Raw genomic sequence first — 17,132 nt, forward strand, 5'->3', positions numbered from 1 at the left:
AGAAGTGTTTCATTGTCAAAGGTTAATTACAGTGACTCTAATCAGAAGTTAGCTACTAAAGTAGTTAAGTTGATTTATCTAGCAGCATAGTCATCAATAAAGTATTTTAGCAATTAATAGTGTTGACAAATACGGAATGAACGTGAAATACAAACTCAAAAACTAACTCATTTAACTGAAGCATGATCGATTGACAGCATCACTGATTCAGAGCTACGAATATTCCCAGCCAGGTAAGCCTGTCACAACACATGTGTCATGACCATGTCGCTAAACTAACATCGTTTTTATTTTTTTAATCTCTACTTATTTTTCCTCAAAAAAGGGGGGAAACTATAGGATCACTGTGTATTATAACATAGAAAGGATGTAAATTAAAACTTTGAGAAACATAACTTTGCCTGTTCTTGTGAGTAAAACCAATGTGGTTAATAATTTCTCTTGTCTAGAATGATCTATTTTATACTTTCCCAGGATCGTGTCACAGCATAAATGAGGAGCACAAAGGGGCCAGGTAGCATTCGCGCGAGAAGAAACAGGAGGCAAGTGACAACCGTGGGGCCTCTTCCACGAGAACACATCTCTGACACTTCGATCAAAGTAAATATAAGGGGGTTTAACATGATTATAAAAAATATTACTTTATTGTAATTATAAGAACAATATGTGGTGGTAGCAGAAAATTTGGAAAATGCAGAGACATGTAAAGAATCATCTGTATTTCTTTCTAGTTTTATTCCTATCCACCTGTCTTTACTTACGTAGTTGAAACATTCAAAATAAAATTTTCTATCAGAATAATGAACTTTTGAACTCATAAAGTTCAAAATAGAAAAAATTTTATTGCTCCAATTATACTTTAACGAGAAAGTGTTTTTTTAAAATATATTTTATTAGTAGTAAACATTTTTTAACAAGGCCACAAATATTTTAATTGACAGCGATATCTTATTCTTCCAATATAAGTTGTTACAGATCGTCCCCATTATGTAGGATAATCTGTCCTAAGATGATGTAAAATTCCATGTATGAAACTTCAGCCCTGGACAAAAATCAGAAAATATCGTGGGGTAAGTGTGAGGACATGGGCCTGTCGTCGATTGGGAAGAGGTACGAGGGATGTTGGAAACTGATGCCAGGTGTTCTCTGGGTTATACAATTGCCAAACTCTGCTGAACTGCACATATCAGAACTGTGCATTTTATTTATTGTTATAAAGAACTCGATCTCTTTTAAAAAAATCTTTAGCCATACTACCATTAACAATTCACTCCAAAGAAAATGAAATACTTAGGTATGTAGTTAACAAAACACATACAGGACTTATATCTTGAAAATTACAAAGTGCTAATGAAAAAAAAAATCAAAGAGGACTTCAATAAATAAACCTTCGAATACTCTTCTTAAATGATGGGACTTGCACCGGGATTCTGGCCAAGCCAAGCAGGGGATAAAGGCAAAGAGCCGACCTCAAACCATATGGGTGGAGAGAAACCGGCGCTGGGAGACAGGCTCAATCTGACACTCACAGCATTCAGAATTGACTCATGGAACGGATTTCCCACTTTGCAAAATATTTTTACATTTGGCTACTTCTTAAGCGACCTCTGATTGACTTCAGGGTAATATTAGGATAAAGAAAATTTTTTAGTGGTGCAAGAAATCAGACTTAAAAGAAATGTTGAAATGCCGCTCAGTTAAAAGCCTTTTAAAATTTGTTTCCATCTTCGATATGGTTACTTACTTGCGCATACAGTCTGGTGAATGAGAGAAAAGATCATGACTCCGGCTTGCTATTTATAACAAGAAATCTATTGCTCCGGACTCATCAGCTCTCTGACGGTGCTGAACATTGTGTTCAGTACTTTGCAAAAGTTTTTCAGATCCTCTGATGAGAGCTTCAGTAGAGAATGTCCTAGTGAGCCAGAGTGGTTGCCTGTAGACAGACTCTCGTTTTATATTTAACTTTGAAAACATATTTACTATCCTTTTAAAGAATCATCATTCTCAGTTGCGCTGCTAGATTTAATTGGGCATAGAAGGAAAGCTGGGTGGTGGGCAAACGTCATATCATGTTTGGGCAGTGAATCGTAGTGATTTCAAGCAACACTTCCACCTGCTTTAATGAATCATACTATATTTTTATTAATTATAGTTATTATCTATTCATAATAACAACTCCTATTGAGCTTTTATCATGTGTCATTCACTGGAGTAAGAGATATAAATGGTTGCATCTTCACATTATCTTGTCGGGTAGGTATCATAATCCTCATTTTGGAAAAGAGAAAGTTGAGGCTTAAGAGGGTAAGTGACCTGCCTGCCCAGAGCGACGCAGCCAGGATTTGGCCCCGAGACAGCATGAGTCACAGGCCCAGATACCCTTTAGAAACAAAGGTGACCCCCGTGCCAGGCCATGTGGTTTGACGATCTGGAATTTTTTAGGCTCATGCTGTAGCCACGAGAAAATGTCTTCATTTTGGGACAGTTCTTCGGAAGCTGTGGCAAATATTAACTATCAAATTGTGACAACAGTACTACCTAGTTCCGTTTTTTTTTCTGCCACTGATCAATTCTTTCTTCCTTTGACCAGTATGTACGGGTTTGAATACATACAGTGTCATTAGACCTGGTAAAAAGAGGTGATCTGAGTACGCGCTGTGGTGGTTTCTGAGTGGTTTTGCAGTTCACTAATAAGGCTGTTTCAGCTGGGCAGGGAACCCCTGGAACTGTAGTGGAAGTTCATGCTGTAAGTCTCATGAGGGCTATAGATATCCTGGTTTTTGTCCAGGGCTGACGTTTAATACATGGAATTTTACATATATACATATTCTGGGGCAACTATTTAGATTTTGATTTCATAAATCTGGAATATTTATCTTTATATTCAACTAAGGAATGTGATTTGGGATATTTGGGATCTGTCACAGCAGATCTAGAAAGTTATCAGTAATGCTTTGAAATACAGCAGTTGGACTGACTTGCAGTTCACATTGTATCAGATGGTATGTCCAACATCTTATGAAAATATGCAGCGCGGTAATTTTTTAAAAGAGTCAAGGAAATTGGGATAAAGGTCAAATAAGGGTAGAAAAAAGCAAATGAAACCAGGGGAGAGGTTGGTGTGCCGCAAGCATGCTGTAAAGTGCGTGTCATTCACGGCATCTCATTTTAAAAATAAAACGGCACCGCCCACTTTTCTTAAAAATGTGCCTTCTCGATCAGGAATCTCCATCTATCTTTCAGCAGTGGAATTTCTTGTCCTTTTTCATACTTGTTCTTTCTATCCTGCCTTAGGAAATATTTCACTTGATTTTTATCCTCTGTTTTTCTAACGGGCGACTTTCCACAGCCGTCCGAGACAATGAAAAATGACTTAGGTTTTTTTAAACAAGTGGTCACCAGGAGCATCTGAGGATTCGTTTGTCCAGTTAGTTGGAGCTTCTGTGGACAAGCTCGTGTTTCTAATTTGGGACTCGGAGCAAGCAATCAGCCGCGTGCATTCTCTTATCTGCTTGACGTCTGCATCTTCCGCCGTCCACTGTGTAAAGTGATGCCAGCTGGATGAGTCGCCCCATGGAAAACAGCTCGCTTGGCGTATATGTTTATGAGGCTACCATTTGGCAGTGGTATCTAGACCATTCTTCTAGAAATAGCTATTACCAGTACACGGAGTGGACAGATCCAAAAGGGAGAATTTAATTTTCTCACCGGCTCACCTCCTCATGACGATTATGTGCAATACCCTACTTAAAACCATGACTTACAGAATGAAAACACTGACGCCACTCTTCACACCGACATTTTAAATAGCTAAGTGGAATACGATCGAGTGAAATGCAAATACCTCTGCAAAGAACGGCAAAGTGCTCTGGACAGAATGTGAAGTGTGCGTTCTTTTCACCTTGTGCCGCTGTTAACTATGAAAAGAAATAACCAGATACACTAGGCAGAATGGTAGGGAGGGGGAGGTTAAAATCCTAAAATCAACGTTTGATGAACTTTAACTTTACTTTCAGTGACTTTTAAAAAAACAGACCTTTTCTTCGGCAGTTTTAGGTTTACAGAAAAACGACCCGGAGTACGAAGTTCCTGGCTCCCACCCCCTCCTGCACATCGTTTCTCCTCGTGTCGACATCTCACACCCGTCCGGTATCTCTGTTGCGGCTCAGGACTCGATGCTGATATGTTATTGAGTCCGAAGTGGACATGACATTACGATCTGCTCTCTGTGGTTTCGTGGTATACGCGTCTGTGAGTTCTGACGAAGGCGTACTGTCACAGTACTTTACAGAGTAGTTTCACCGTCCTAAAGATCCCTTTGCTTTATCTATTCACCTCCCGCCCTATCCACTTCCCGCCCTCATGCCCCGGGGACCACGGGTCTTTTCGTGTCTCCATAGCTTTGCCTTCTCCGAATGTCATATGGCTGGAGTCATGCAGTATGCAGACTGGCAATGTGACAATATAAGCATTAAGCTTATATTGCATTTAGGATTCTTCCATGTCGTTTTGTGGCTTGATAGCTTGTTTCTTTTCATTGCTGAGTGATATTCCATGGGATGGTTGTATTACGGTATGTTTATCCTGTCTCCTGTCGAAGGATATCTTGGTTGCTATCGAGTTTACGTAATTATGAATAAAACTGCTATAAACGTTTATGTACAGGTTTTCATGAGGATGTAAGTTTTCCGCTCCTCAGAGTAAACACCAAGGAGCTCCACTGCTAAGCCTGTATTTAGCTTTGTGAGAAACTGCCAAACTCTCTTCCAAAGTGGTCGCACCATTCTGCGTTCCCACCGGCGAGCAGGGAGAATTCCTCCTGCCTGACACTTCACCGATTTCATGTTGTTCGTGTTCTGGCTTTTGGCCATTGCCATAGGCAAGTAGAGATATCTCATTGTTTTAATCCTCATTTCCATGATGACATGTGATGTGGAGCATCTTTTCGCATGCTAATTTGCCGTTCGTATATCTTCTTTGGTGAGGTGTCCGTTCAGGTCTTTTGCCCATTTTGAATTAGGTTATTTGTTTACCGTGGAGATCAAGGGAAAGGGACTAAATATTTGTTGGACAATTGTACGAGGTAACCACACAGTCATTTGAACCGGCGAAGTTTAATATAAAGGATTATTACCTGTAACAGGAGATTGGAGTAACAAAGGATTGGCTAAAAACAAGTAAAGAAGACTCTAAAGAATAAAGGAGTAACAGGTATAAGGACCAGTCATGACACTTGGGACTGAGGCAAGGAGTCCGAAGTAGAGACCCCTCCCTGCCCAGGGCTGAGATCCAGAGCCCACTGGACAGACAGGGCAGGGTGGCTCACTGGATGGCATAGACGTGCTGTGGCACTGTGTCTGTGGAACTGGCTGGAAATCTGGAACTTGTAAGAAATCACCCTCTTGGCTACAGAGGAAAGCCATTCATGGAGGTGTCTGTCTCTGTCTAGAGGCTCTCTGCTACAAGCTGCCCAAGGTGGGGAATCGCCAGGGAAAGCTGCAGGCCAGTAGGTGCTGCTGGCCACTGTGCGTTGTAGACGCCAGACCCTGGAGAAGCCACACATGCTGCAGGAGCTGCGCAGTGGAGAAGCTCACGCTGCAGCAAGCACACCAGGACCGGAAAGCAAAACCGCGCCTTCCTGCAGTGTCTCTCTGGCGCCCTCCAATGACAAGTCTTAATATTGTGCCAACAGCAAAGGAAAAAAATGTTTAAAGGGCCCAGATCTGTTGCTACCCAGCAGGCAAAAAGGAGGATCTTGAAACTCAGAGGCCGTAAATTAACCATCAGCACAACAATAATCTAACCTACCACAGATAGTAAGACTCAGAGGAGGGCAGCCTAACAAACCAAAAGCTAAGCACTTGTGAAAAGCATCCAGGTTCAGTCTCTGGACCAAACTGCTTGTTCCGCTAGAGCAATGAGTCTCAGAGTGCCCTCCCCAGATCTGTTATACCCGAAACACCCAAAGGGCTTGTTACAGTGCAGATTGCTGGGCTCCAACTGGAACGGAAAACTGAATCAGGATGGGGGAAGGCAGATAAGAGCCTGTATTTTCAACATCTATCCCAGCTGCCTTTATGGACAATCAAGTTTCAGATCTGGGAGAAATGTGAGGATCAGCACCTTCTGATAAACCGTCGTAGCCTCTGCTCTTAGCCCAGTATCTGCTTTTGTTGCTTTAGACTGGTTGGTTCCTGGGTTGGCTGGTTGGCTGGCCGAGAGAACTGACTCAAACCCAACCAGCCGTAATGGGCCATAAGCTCTATTCCCAACCATGCTTTAGTGGCGTTTCATTGATGTGCATGTCCCTTCACTATTGTTGGTGAAACCCAAAGGTGACATAGCCTCTGTCTCCATAGAATGGCAGATAATATTTTCCAAAGGTGGCTGCAGCGATATCTTCCACCCAACTATTCTCCTGCAACGTGACCCTGTTATCCTCCCATCAAGTGGCAGTTCTCTGTCCCCTTCCCTTGCCTGTTACCAACAAAATGTGCCAAAGTGATGAGCGTGACTTCTGAGGCTAATTTCAAAAGGCAATGAAGCTTTTTCCTTGTTCTCTGGGATGAATATTATTGTAGAAGAGAAAGCCCAACACTCGTTACACTGCCTAATGACTCTATTTCAATTGCTTCAAAAAAAACTATTTCAGAAGTGTGCGCAGGTCTCATTACTTTTAATGGTATAAGGAAGACTTAAAGCAAAATAATAAACTAAACCAAGGTCATTTTAAAGCAAAATAAAAAACTAAACCAACTGACATTACATTATATTTGTTTCAGATGTATGACATAAGGATTCGACATTTGTATAGACAGTAAAATGCTCACCATGGTAAGTCTAGTCAACATCCATCATTATACATAGTTTTGTTTTTTTCCTCGTGATGAGAAGGTTTTAAGATCTGCTCTCTTAGCAACTTTCAAATATGCAACCAAGGTAAAATGATATTCTAGTCTAAAAAGGAGAGCACTAAATAATCAACTGTCATAGCAGTGTCCAAGAATTTGGCCAGGTAATCCTTCACAAGCCTCTCAGTTTGGAACATTTGATCGAGAGAAGAAAATGCACTTGCCAAAAAGGTGCTTCTTAAAAATCTGCCCTTTTTAGCTTTGAGCCATAAAGAGCATTTGTTAAAAGATGGACTATGCAGTGACCCTTAAATGCATCTGAATTGTGAATTCACATATAAAAAAAAGAAAGAAAGAATTAGGGATTCATGAAACCTGGATTCAAAAATAAGTGCTACATCCATATATTGTCTACGTGGTCATGAACAAGTTTCTCCTCCCAAGATTCAGCTTCTTCATCTCTAGAACAGGATGAGATAATAACCTTCCGAGCCCACAGGGCTGTTGTACCAATCGAATGAGATGGTAAGAGACACGAAAGCACTTCATGAAGCTGTAAGACAAAATACGAACAGCCTTTCACGAAAAACTGCTCGAGAACGCTGAGAGACAAAACAAAATAAACCAAAATTTTATCTAGGCAATTTAGGATTGTATCAAAAAAAAGTTAAGGAAAAAAAAAAGTGGACAAAAAGTCCCCTGTGGACATTTTTGTTCTTGAATTGCACTGCGCCTGGCGGACACCGGTGTCCGTATTTCGCGGCCGCGGTGATGAAGGGACGGGCACTGACAGCAGCGCCACCTCACCGCCCCTCCCCGCTGATCCTGTCCCCACCGCGTCTCAGGCTGCTTTGCTTTGAGCAGGTTCATCTGCTGCCGAAGGGCCTCCTTCCCCAACACCCCACTTTCAGAACAAGCAGTCCTGAGGTGGCTTGGCAAAGACTCACATCAAATTCCATGTCCTGAGATAAGCTGCTCATCGTCTTCGGGTCTTGTACCTCTTTCTGGTTTTACGTCCCAATCGCCGCAGCCCAGCCCACTCCTGCTGCTCCGTGAATTTAAATGCTAATGTTCTGCATCGTACCTGCCTCCATGAAAGGACCCCAAGAGACCGGTGAACCCTATTTTTCACAAATGAGAAGGGGTGCCCAGGAGAGGAGCAGGCTTCCAACCTGCTGTCCCAACACCTGACGGAATGGCGCTCCCCTTCCGTCAGTAGTTTCCCCGAGACCGCCCTGCACCGAGCATGTGTTCCCGACTCCTGCTTGACATCTCCAGATGGATGACGAATAGGTTTCTTCAGCTCAGCTTGTCCAAGCAGGGCTCCTGATTCCGCCCGCCCCTTTGAACCAATCTCAGTTAATTGCCCAGCTGCCCAGGCCAAAAACACAGCACTCATACCTGATCTCTTTCCTTCCCTCACGTCCCCATTCAATTCACAGCAAGCCCTGTGGCTCAGCCCTCAGAACATGTCCGGAATTTGTCTACTTCTTACCACCTCGATGACCTCCCAGCAAGCCGCCATCGCCTCTCACTCGGCCTTCTGCGAGCCTTTATTTTTCTCTATAGCACTATCTCCATGTAAAATGTATTGTACATTGGTTTATCGCGTGTCTTCCACACTGATACTTAAGCTCCATCAGGCTAGGACCTTAGTCTGCCTTGGTCTTTTCTTTATCCAGGTGCCTAAAACAAGATCTGTCACATATCAATCGCATATCACAATGCTTATCACAATATTTATTAAATGAATGAGTGAATCGGCCAACTGGCATATAAAACTTGGGACAATCCAAAATTTCTTATACAGCTTGTGCGCTTAACACACCACGAGCACGTGCTTTTCACAGAGGCAATTCTATCTGTGATGAATCACTAAAGGGCATGGTGCTTAAAAATGAGAGCAAGGAGAAAATATTAAAAAGTGCCTTTTGTGCGGGGAATACACTAACTGGGGCCTGGCCTCCTGATGGACTGCCGGTGGGCTCCTTGTTTTCCTGTGGGACATTTATATATTTACAGGATCGGACCCAGGTGCCTTCCCAGGACATGTGGCTCTCAGCAGAATGGTGGGCCACTTCTAAGCAGTGGAGAGCTTCCATCTGTGAGACACGATTTAAAGTCTCTCCAGAATCCATTTTCACAGAGGACCTCCAAGAATTCCTTGGCAGAGAGGTCTCAGACCTGCAGGGGGAGCTGACAGCACACATCCATCCTGGAAAGCCTTGGAAAACTGGGGTCCAGAAATTTAACTATTCCTCCAAGTGGGGAGGATTAAAGAGGTCATTGGAGTTTATAAACATCCAAGATGTTCTCTTACTCCTGCCAGAGTCTGAGAAATTGAAAGATTCTTTAGACTCAAAATGTCAAGTAGTCAAATTGAGTTCACACAACCCATATAACACAGGATTTTATCTGAACTCTGGGACCACTTCCTCTTTACGAATGTCCCTAACCACAAATATGGCCAAGATGACAGCTCCAAACAATGATTAAGAATGCCCAAGAAACACACAGTTGAAATTCTGCCTGAAAAAGCACAAAAAAACAGGTTTCAGCGTCATACAGAAACCCTTACGGGTTTATTGAGAATACCCCAGAACTTCGTTTCAAGCAACCGGAGAGCAAAGCAATGTGACCTTCCTGTTTAACGATCTAAAATTACTTAACAAAATGGAAATCATTCTATTGTTTATTTAGGACACTGACGTTGGTAAGAATTAATTCTCAAATCTTGCTTCCAAATGGTGTTAGGTAAGGAATATTCTGATGATTTAGGGACTAGTTAATTTTCATCTCTTCATTCACCTTCTGCGGTCAGCCTCATCTGAAGGCTGACCCTCATGGGTACAAAATAGCTTTCAGCAGCTCCTGAGGCTTCTCCTTCACATCCAACAAAACCAGAAGAGTCTTTGTTTCAGTATTCCCTGCCAAAGGCCCTATCTTCACTCTGACCCAGCTTAGAGTGTATAGTCATCTCCAAGCTGATCACTGTGCCCGGGAGGATGAAATGCGCTGATTGGCCACACCAGGTCATGTGTTCAACATCTGGAGCTGGGCGGGAGAATCTACTTCCTGGAAACCACATGTCTCCCCAAAGGGAGCAGTGGGAATGGATGCTGGAAGACAATCAGATGCTCATGGTATTCGCTCCCTCTTCTGTGGGCCAAATACATACGTCAGCAGTTCAATTAAGGCACCGAGCATCTTTTTCAAGTATTTTATTCCAGTAGCTGTAATAAAACTCTTTGGGGTCAGGACTATGTCTTCCTCATATCTAGGTCTCAAGTAAGCTGTTCGCATAGTTGGTGCTCAGTAAAGTTTTGTTGAATTTTTAAAAAGGAAGTAAAGGAAAAGTTGTTTTCATACTTTCAGATTCCCAAAGGATCCTATTACATTGCTTTCTTCGCATTGATTAATCCCTTCTCCAGTAAGCAAGACTAATCACGAGCTGAATTCAAGGCTGTCACGTGCTGTAACCTGATATAGCTAGAACATTTTGGCCATTTAAAAAACTAAGTCAAATGTCCACCACATTTTTGTGTGTATGAATGTGTGGATAGTTATAAATAGACATGGAAAAACACTCAGGCTGTGTGAACTCAGTTGGCAGGGACCCTGGAATCGGACCCCCAAATATAGCCACAGGCATTTTTTTTTTTTTTTCACACAGTTCATCATTTCAAACATTCTGAAAACCCATCCTGAGTTATTTGTTCAACAGTACATTTTTTCCACTTTGCCTTTTTGGCCAAACGTGTGGATTTTCTTTAAACAAGAGATGAGAATCTCAGGCACAGATAAATATATACCCTGGCACTAGGCTATAATCCAGTTCTCTATAGGCAGCTTTGTCATGTGCGTGGGATTGGTTTAAATCTGGAAGCTTCCGGGAGGCCTTTGTCTCATACTCCTGCTCCCATAGCCTGAGCCAACGTCAGGAACCGTAGGAGAAGGTCCAGGGAGTGTGGGCCCAGGCACTGTTTCCCATCGAATCAAACCAGACGGAAAAGGGATGCTCAGGCAGGAGTCCCCCGACAGAGACGGGGCTCTGGGATGCCTTCCCCTTGGAGCCCTCTGGAGACTGACACGGCGCGCGCCCATGTGTACCGACCCCTTCTGCCTTTTCCCAGCATTGTCACGCTGGGAAAAGTGCCACCTACGCTTCTCGCCCTTCCTCTCCCGCTCTCCAAACCGCACCCAACTTTCCAAGTCCAGTCTCACTGCCGGATTTGACATGTCTGATTACAGCTGATCCGGGCATTTTCCAAGTTAGGTTGGTCCATGTCCAGATGGTCAACTGGATCACAGAATTTGTGGTGAAAACGGACTTTCCCATGGGTACCACGGGATCGATGAGGGTTTAGATTCCCAGGATAGGCTGTAAAAGCCCACGTGGCCCAGATGTGCTAGTGATACTCTGGGTGAGTATTCGGGGTCATATTTCGAAAGAAAATAGACCTGACTGGCATCTTCCTCGAGCCCCTCCTCCTCGGTCCTGCCCTCTTCCTCCAGTCTCAGATGGGGCGGATGCTTGGTGGCGAGTCAGCGGAAGCGAAAGCCATGCCTTCGCGAATACCGTTACCAGCCCAGGGCTCTGCCTCTAGACCTCTTTACAGGTAGAAAAAGAAAGAAGACAAAAAAAATAAACGCGTTTGAATAATGCATCAAGGCAGGTTTCTGCTTAATGCAGCAGCCCAGCCTTAAACTCATCTGTGGAAGTTCTTTCTGCAGCTGCGGGGGAATTGACTTCTGATTTTAAACAACCGGGGGAAGAAATTTCTTGCTCACTCACAAGCCACTGATAAAACTTGCTAATCCTGGTGTCCCTCCCTCATCAGGCCATGTGGAGAGAATGGGCTGGGAAAAAGGCACAGTGGAAACACCTGATGGATTAAGAGGCTGGAAGAAGGGCAGGAGAGGTCCTCAAGGGGCATGGCATGCTGCTGTTTTGAAATGGGCACGAACTAAAGCCATTCCCATAGGGCTGCTGCGCTCCCTCTCAGCTCCAGGTAATCCCAGCCCCCCTGGCCATGCATAACCCCCACTAGCAGTTTTTCTTTCTGCCCTGAGCTTGGAGAAGCCGGAGCCCAAGCCCCATCTCACTGAGTCTGGCCCCGCCCACCTTCTGCCCGATGGGAGGAGCCTGGGTGCTCACGTGGCTTCAGCCAGGTCAGCACTCAGCGGACACTTCCTGGAGGCTGGCTGCAAGGGCAAGGTGTCGGAGAAGGGCTGCAGCACAGCCTTGGGCCTACTGCGGTCATTTGTCCAAATGTGGTTGCAGCAGCTCCAAGAACTGTGTGGTGTATGTGGTCACAAAGCTTCACCTTTCAGCAGCACAGGGCTTTGCAACAAAGGACGACGGTTTTGCCAAGGACCGAAGACTGAGTCACCGGTGCGGGTGCTGGAGAGGAGAGAGAGGGATCTGAAGCCATCCGTGGGCAGGAACAAACTTAACTGCTCTTACTTTTAATAATTCTAATAATAGAGTTACTTTTTCCCCCAGAGTATTTTCACCTGTCTTACCTCATTTAATTCTCACAGCGTCCCTCTGAAATAGGAAAGGCTGGGGGCAGTATCGGCTCATTTAACAGATAAAGAAATTGAGGCTCAGAAAGAATTGCTGACTCCATAGTACTGCACAGGAAATCAGATATGCTTCCCAAACTAAAAGCAATACCGATTACAGCTACGTCACCCAGACTCCCAGCAGGAAACAGATGGCACTCTTCAAAGAGGTGATTCACGGCGGTATAAATGAAGGGACTGTTTACAAAGGTGTACACAGCGTTGAGGGAAATCGGGATGGGACAGCGAAGCATCTGGGGACGGCGAGAGCAAGAAAGCCCCAGCCACCCATGAGCCCGGAGGGGCAAAGAGGGAGCGGTTACTGGAATTCTGGGCAGACCTGCGCCCGAAGGAGAGGGCCACCAGGCCGGAGCCAGTGCCCAACCCAAGGAATGAATGCCCCGTCGCTCTTTCCTCCCGCCCCCTCCCATTTCCTGTTGGCGCCTCCCATCGGCCAAACCCGTGGAAGCCAAAGGACAACTACGCCCAGCGCCGCCGGCGAGGTCAGCTTCCCAGCGCCGAGAGCCAGGCGGGAAGAGCCGGAGCAGATCTGCCGGGAAATGAAGGACGCCCAGCTAGGACCTGCAGAGGCGATGCTGGGGGACTTGCCCTGCGGTCTCACGCGGTCCTGGCTGTGATCCTGCACGGTGGATATGACACCTCATATTGCCGTGTCGCGTGGGGGAGAGTGAAACTCTGTTTTGCTAGAATTTAATTTTTGTGTGGGGTCTCCCTTGTGATAGGTGGCAGGTGCTTAATCTCAGTGGGTTCATGGTTTCTTCAGCCATTTCTGGATCCCGGCACAATGTAACTCCTGAAACTCTTTCTCCCACGGGGCTTCCTCCACGGGGATAAAGTGCATCCGTGTGACTCCCAGGGTGACCAGCATTCAGTTGCTTTTATCCACACCTCCTCATCCACATCAAGGCGTTCTTGTTCTCAGCAGCTGGTCTCTGTCATTGGGTCAAATTCACCAGTGCCTGTCCCACCCGTAAGATCTCTCTAGGCCTTCTTCTCTTTCAACCCTCCAGGGAGCTCAGAAACATTTGGCCGCCACCCATATCGTGGTGCTGGCGGTGGCCGCGTCATCACTAGGGCCTGTCTCGGTCCTGCCGGCACACAGCCTTCCCCATTCTACCTCCGTCGGCTGGACCTGTCGGGAAATTCTCTCTGAGACTTGCCACCTCAGGGCTCCAGTCTGGACGAGAAGCTAAAGTCCTCTTGGCAGGCGAATCCCCAGCAGGGTCTGGAGTTCCTGCTGTGCCCGTTCCCCTGGGTGTGTGGCCCAGGATCCTTTCCTCGAGGTCACCTGGCAATATCTTGCTAACTCTCGCTTCTCTTCTCTCCTAACTTCTGCCTCCCTGCCCTCCACCTCCTCGGCCACTGACGCCAGCCTCTGGAATCGTTAAGCAATAAATAGTTTGGGGTGTCGGAAAAAGTTTGGGGTGTTGGAAAAATGTATTTTGTTTTCAAGTCTACTCCTCGTACACAAACTTTAACCCCTGAATCTTTCAAGGCTTAGGAGTTTGAAGCTCAAATTGCCTAGATATTTACAACCCAAATTCTTTTATCTTTAAAAAAATAATTTTTTAAAGCTCTGCCACGGTAGTAATTAAAAACTCAAAACACAAGAATTGCCATCTTGGCTGCCTGCCTTCGCCCGTGGCATCCCTTCCCTGGGGCAGGAAACCTCAGCTGCCCTCTGAAAGAGAAGGACCTCAAGTTACAGGAACTTCCCAGAATGAAAATGATAATCGTCAATGCAGAGATGGATTTACCGGTAAGGGAATGGAGCTGAAATTTCAGGGTCTCTCACTTGCAAAGTCTTGGAAGGGACCCAAACCATGGTGTCACGGATTCATGTTTTTATACCGAACAAAGTCGAATGGCTGAACCGCCATAGCAGACGGTAGAGAATGTGATTAAAAGACTTAGAGAAGGGGCACACTGGAATAGCTACATTATGTGTGGCCAGAAGACCTGGCGGAGGATTACGTTCTATGGAAAGGCTCAAAGGACACACCTTTCACCAAGGCCATCTGGCGTCTGATAGTAAGAGTAAGGTTGCCAGATTGAGCAAACAAAACCCGGACATCCACTTAACTTTGAATTTCAGATAATAAAGACTTTCTTAGTATGAGCATGTCCCAAGTACTGTATGGGGTTATGTGGCAACCCGACAGCTATAATTTTCCCTGGTAAAGACTTGGAAGAACACCCCAGTCTCGGGGAAACCCAAGCAGTACAATACTTGAGGCTTTTGAAAAGCAGGGGACATAGGTAGCAGAACGATGTACACAGGACAATGTATGCAAAGTACATAGGGAATAATTTTTAAGTCTCAGTATATCCAGTGCGATATTTGAGACATGCCTATACTTAAAAAGTATTCATTGTTTATCTGAAATTTAAATCTAACGGGTAACCTGGTTTTATCTGGCAACCCTAAGTGACAGGGCACTATCACTAAGAGGCTCAGTTATCATATTTCTCTGCAGGCCTGGGTGGCTGTGTGCATGCATGTGCGTGTGCATGTGTGTGTACGCGTGGTGTGTGCATGCATGTGCGTACATGTGTGGCTGCGCATGTGACAGGTGGCACTGTGTGCATGCACGCATGCATCAGGGCGTGTAACGACGTGGAGAATGCAGCGATGTATCTATGCGCACGCATGCGTGAGTGGGTGTGCATGTGTACGTGTGGCGGTCAGTGTGCATGTGTGTGTGCACGCACGGCACGCACTGTGGGTAGCTGTCTTTTGCGTGGCGTAATGTGTGCATGCATGTGTGGGAAGTCGCATGTGTGTACGTGTGGCAGGCTGTGTGCATAATGCATCGCGTATGTGTGCATCGGCGACCGCGGCGCTAACGTCCGCGCATGCATTGTGCGCGTGGGTGTACATGTGTGTGGGTGTGCGTGATAACGCTACGTGTATGTGTGTGGGTCCAGCCAGGCAACGCATGCATATGCGACCAGGTGTGCACGCGACGCGCAGCACGCGTGGTATGCATCGTGTGTATCGCGCGGCGTGCATCGCACGCGTTACTGGATGGCTGTGCATGCCGCCGCACGCATCGCGTGTGCACATCGCGGCATGTGTGGAGTATTACATGTGTCGTCGCGTGAGTGGCTATTGCATGCCTGTCGCGTGTGCATGCATATGCAGGTGTACAGCCGTAATGTGGTATGCATCGCCGCGTGTGCGATGCATGGGTGGCTATGTGCATGCCTCTGCATAATGCGTAACAATAATGCGTGCGTGCATGTATGTGTCGTCATTAATTGGCGCATATCGTGCATGCATGTGCGTAGGTGTGTGCACATGTGTTGTAGTGTGCCTGTGTATGTATATGATAAGTGGGTGGCGCGTGTGCATGCGTGTGGCGTGTGCATGCATGTGTGTGGGTGTGCATCTATTGGCATGTCGCATTGTACGTGCATAAGTGTGCGTACGCGTAGATACATGCATGTGTGGGTGCGTATGTGGGTGTGTATGTGTGTGGGTGGCTGTGTACATGCCTGTGCGTGTGCATGCACGCGTGTGTGCGCACATGTGTGTGATGGAGGAGGAGGAAAGCTCAAACTCGATTCACAGATGGACCGGCTTAGTAAGAAACACCAGCTGAAACTGTGGGTGACCGCTTACAGTGACACTCAGGGGAGAATTGTTAAAGACAGTGGTGAGGGACGACCCTCCCAACAGTGGCGAGTCAAGCTGTGTATGAGGCCGTGCACTTTGTGTGGAAGGAAACTGCCAAGAGTGAGAAACTGTGAACTCACGGCAGTGGCACATGGCCTGGCGGGTTGGTCAGGGGCCGGCCTAGAAGACCCAACTGTCAGACGACGTCTGGGGTAGAGGTAGATTCATACACATAAGGCAACGGGCATAAAGGGCGAAGGTCTTTGCTTTAATGTGAATCCCAGACATCAGTCGTCATGAAAGGGGCCTGCATAACCAAGTAGACAGAATAACTCTGCCATCTGATGTCAGCCAGCACATGCGGGAGCACATGAACTAGCACAGTGAGCACACAAACAGACAGCCACGGTGGCAGAAGAGGAGGTCACATATGGGTCCCAGAACACAGAATTCCCTTTACCACGGCCCCTCCAGCGACCGTGGACAGCAGTGGTCAAGGAGGCTGCTCTGCGTGTCTCTCTTCAAGAAGGAACTTGCTGGTCGGCTACAAGGGCGGTCCACTCTCTGCTCCACCCAGGCCACCCGGCAGTGACAGAGCACACCTGAAGCCACTCTGCCCAGGGCAGGACCCCTCTCCTGGGCAGGCTTTGCTCTGGAACTCCCTATGGCAGCGGTCCCCAACCTTTGTGGCAGCAGGGACCGGGGCTCCTATGAGCATCTCACGCCTGATGACCTGAGGTGGAGCTGAGGCAGGGATGCTGGCGCTGGGCAGCGGCTGCAAATGCAGATGAAGCTTCGCTCACTCGCCGCCACTCACCTCCTGCTGTGCGGCCCGGTTCCTAACAGGCCATGGACGGTGCTGGTCTGCAGCCTGGGGTTGGGGACCCCTGCCCTATGGGGTTGACCAAAACTTTACGATGTGGATACTGCGCGTGAGTCCCTCCACACCCAGTTTTGCCCTTTCCCTTGAAAAAGGAAACGTCCCAGGGTTGAGATCAGCCTTGCGGTCTGAAGGCCTCCCCTCCCCAGTCCCACTTCCTCTCCCTTTATCTTTCACAAATGTTTTTTCC

General features: G+C 46.4%; 1 long non-coding RNA gene across 1 annotated transcript; it reads left to right on the forward strand.

Annotated features, from left to right (window-relative positions):
* The first annotated feature begins 350 nt into the window (after positions 1-350).
* Positions 351-6,763, forward strand: LOC120621956 (uncharacterized). The gene is made up of 2 exons (XR_005658360.1): positions 351-600; positions 4,054-6,763. It is a non-coding gene; the product is annotated as an uncharacterized LOC120621956 (long non-coding RNA).
* Positions 6,764-17,132: the final 10,369 nt, after the last annotated feature.

This window comes from Pteropus medius, unplaced genomic scaffold (assembly GCF_902729225.1).
Source record: "Pteropus medius unplaced genomic scaffold, Ma_sr-lr_union100, whole genome shotgun sequence".
NCBI classification, from domain to species: Eukaryota; Metazoa; Chordata; class Mammalia; order Chiroptera; family Pteropodidae; genus Pteropus; species Pteropus medius.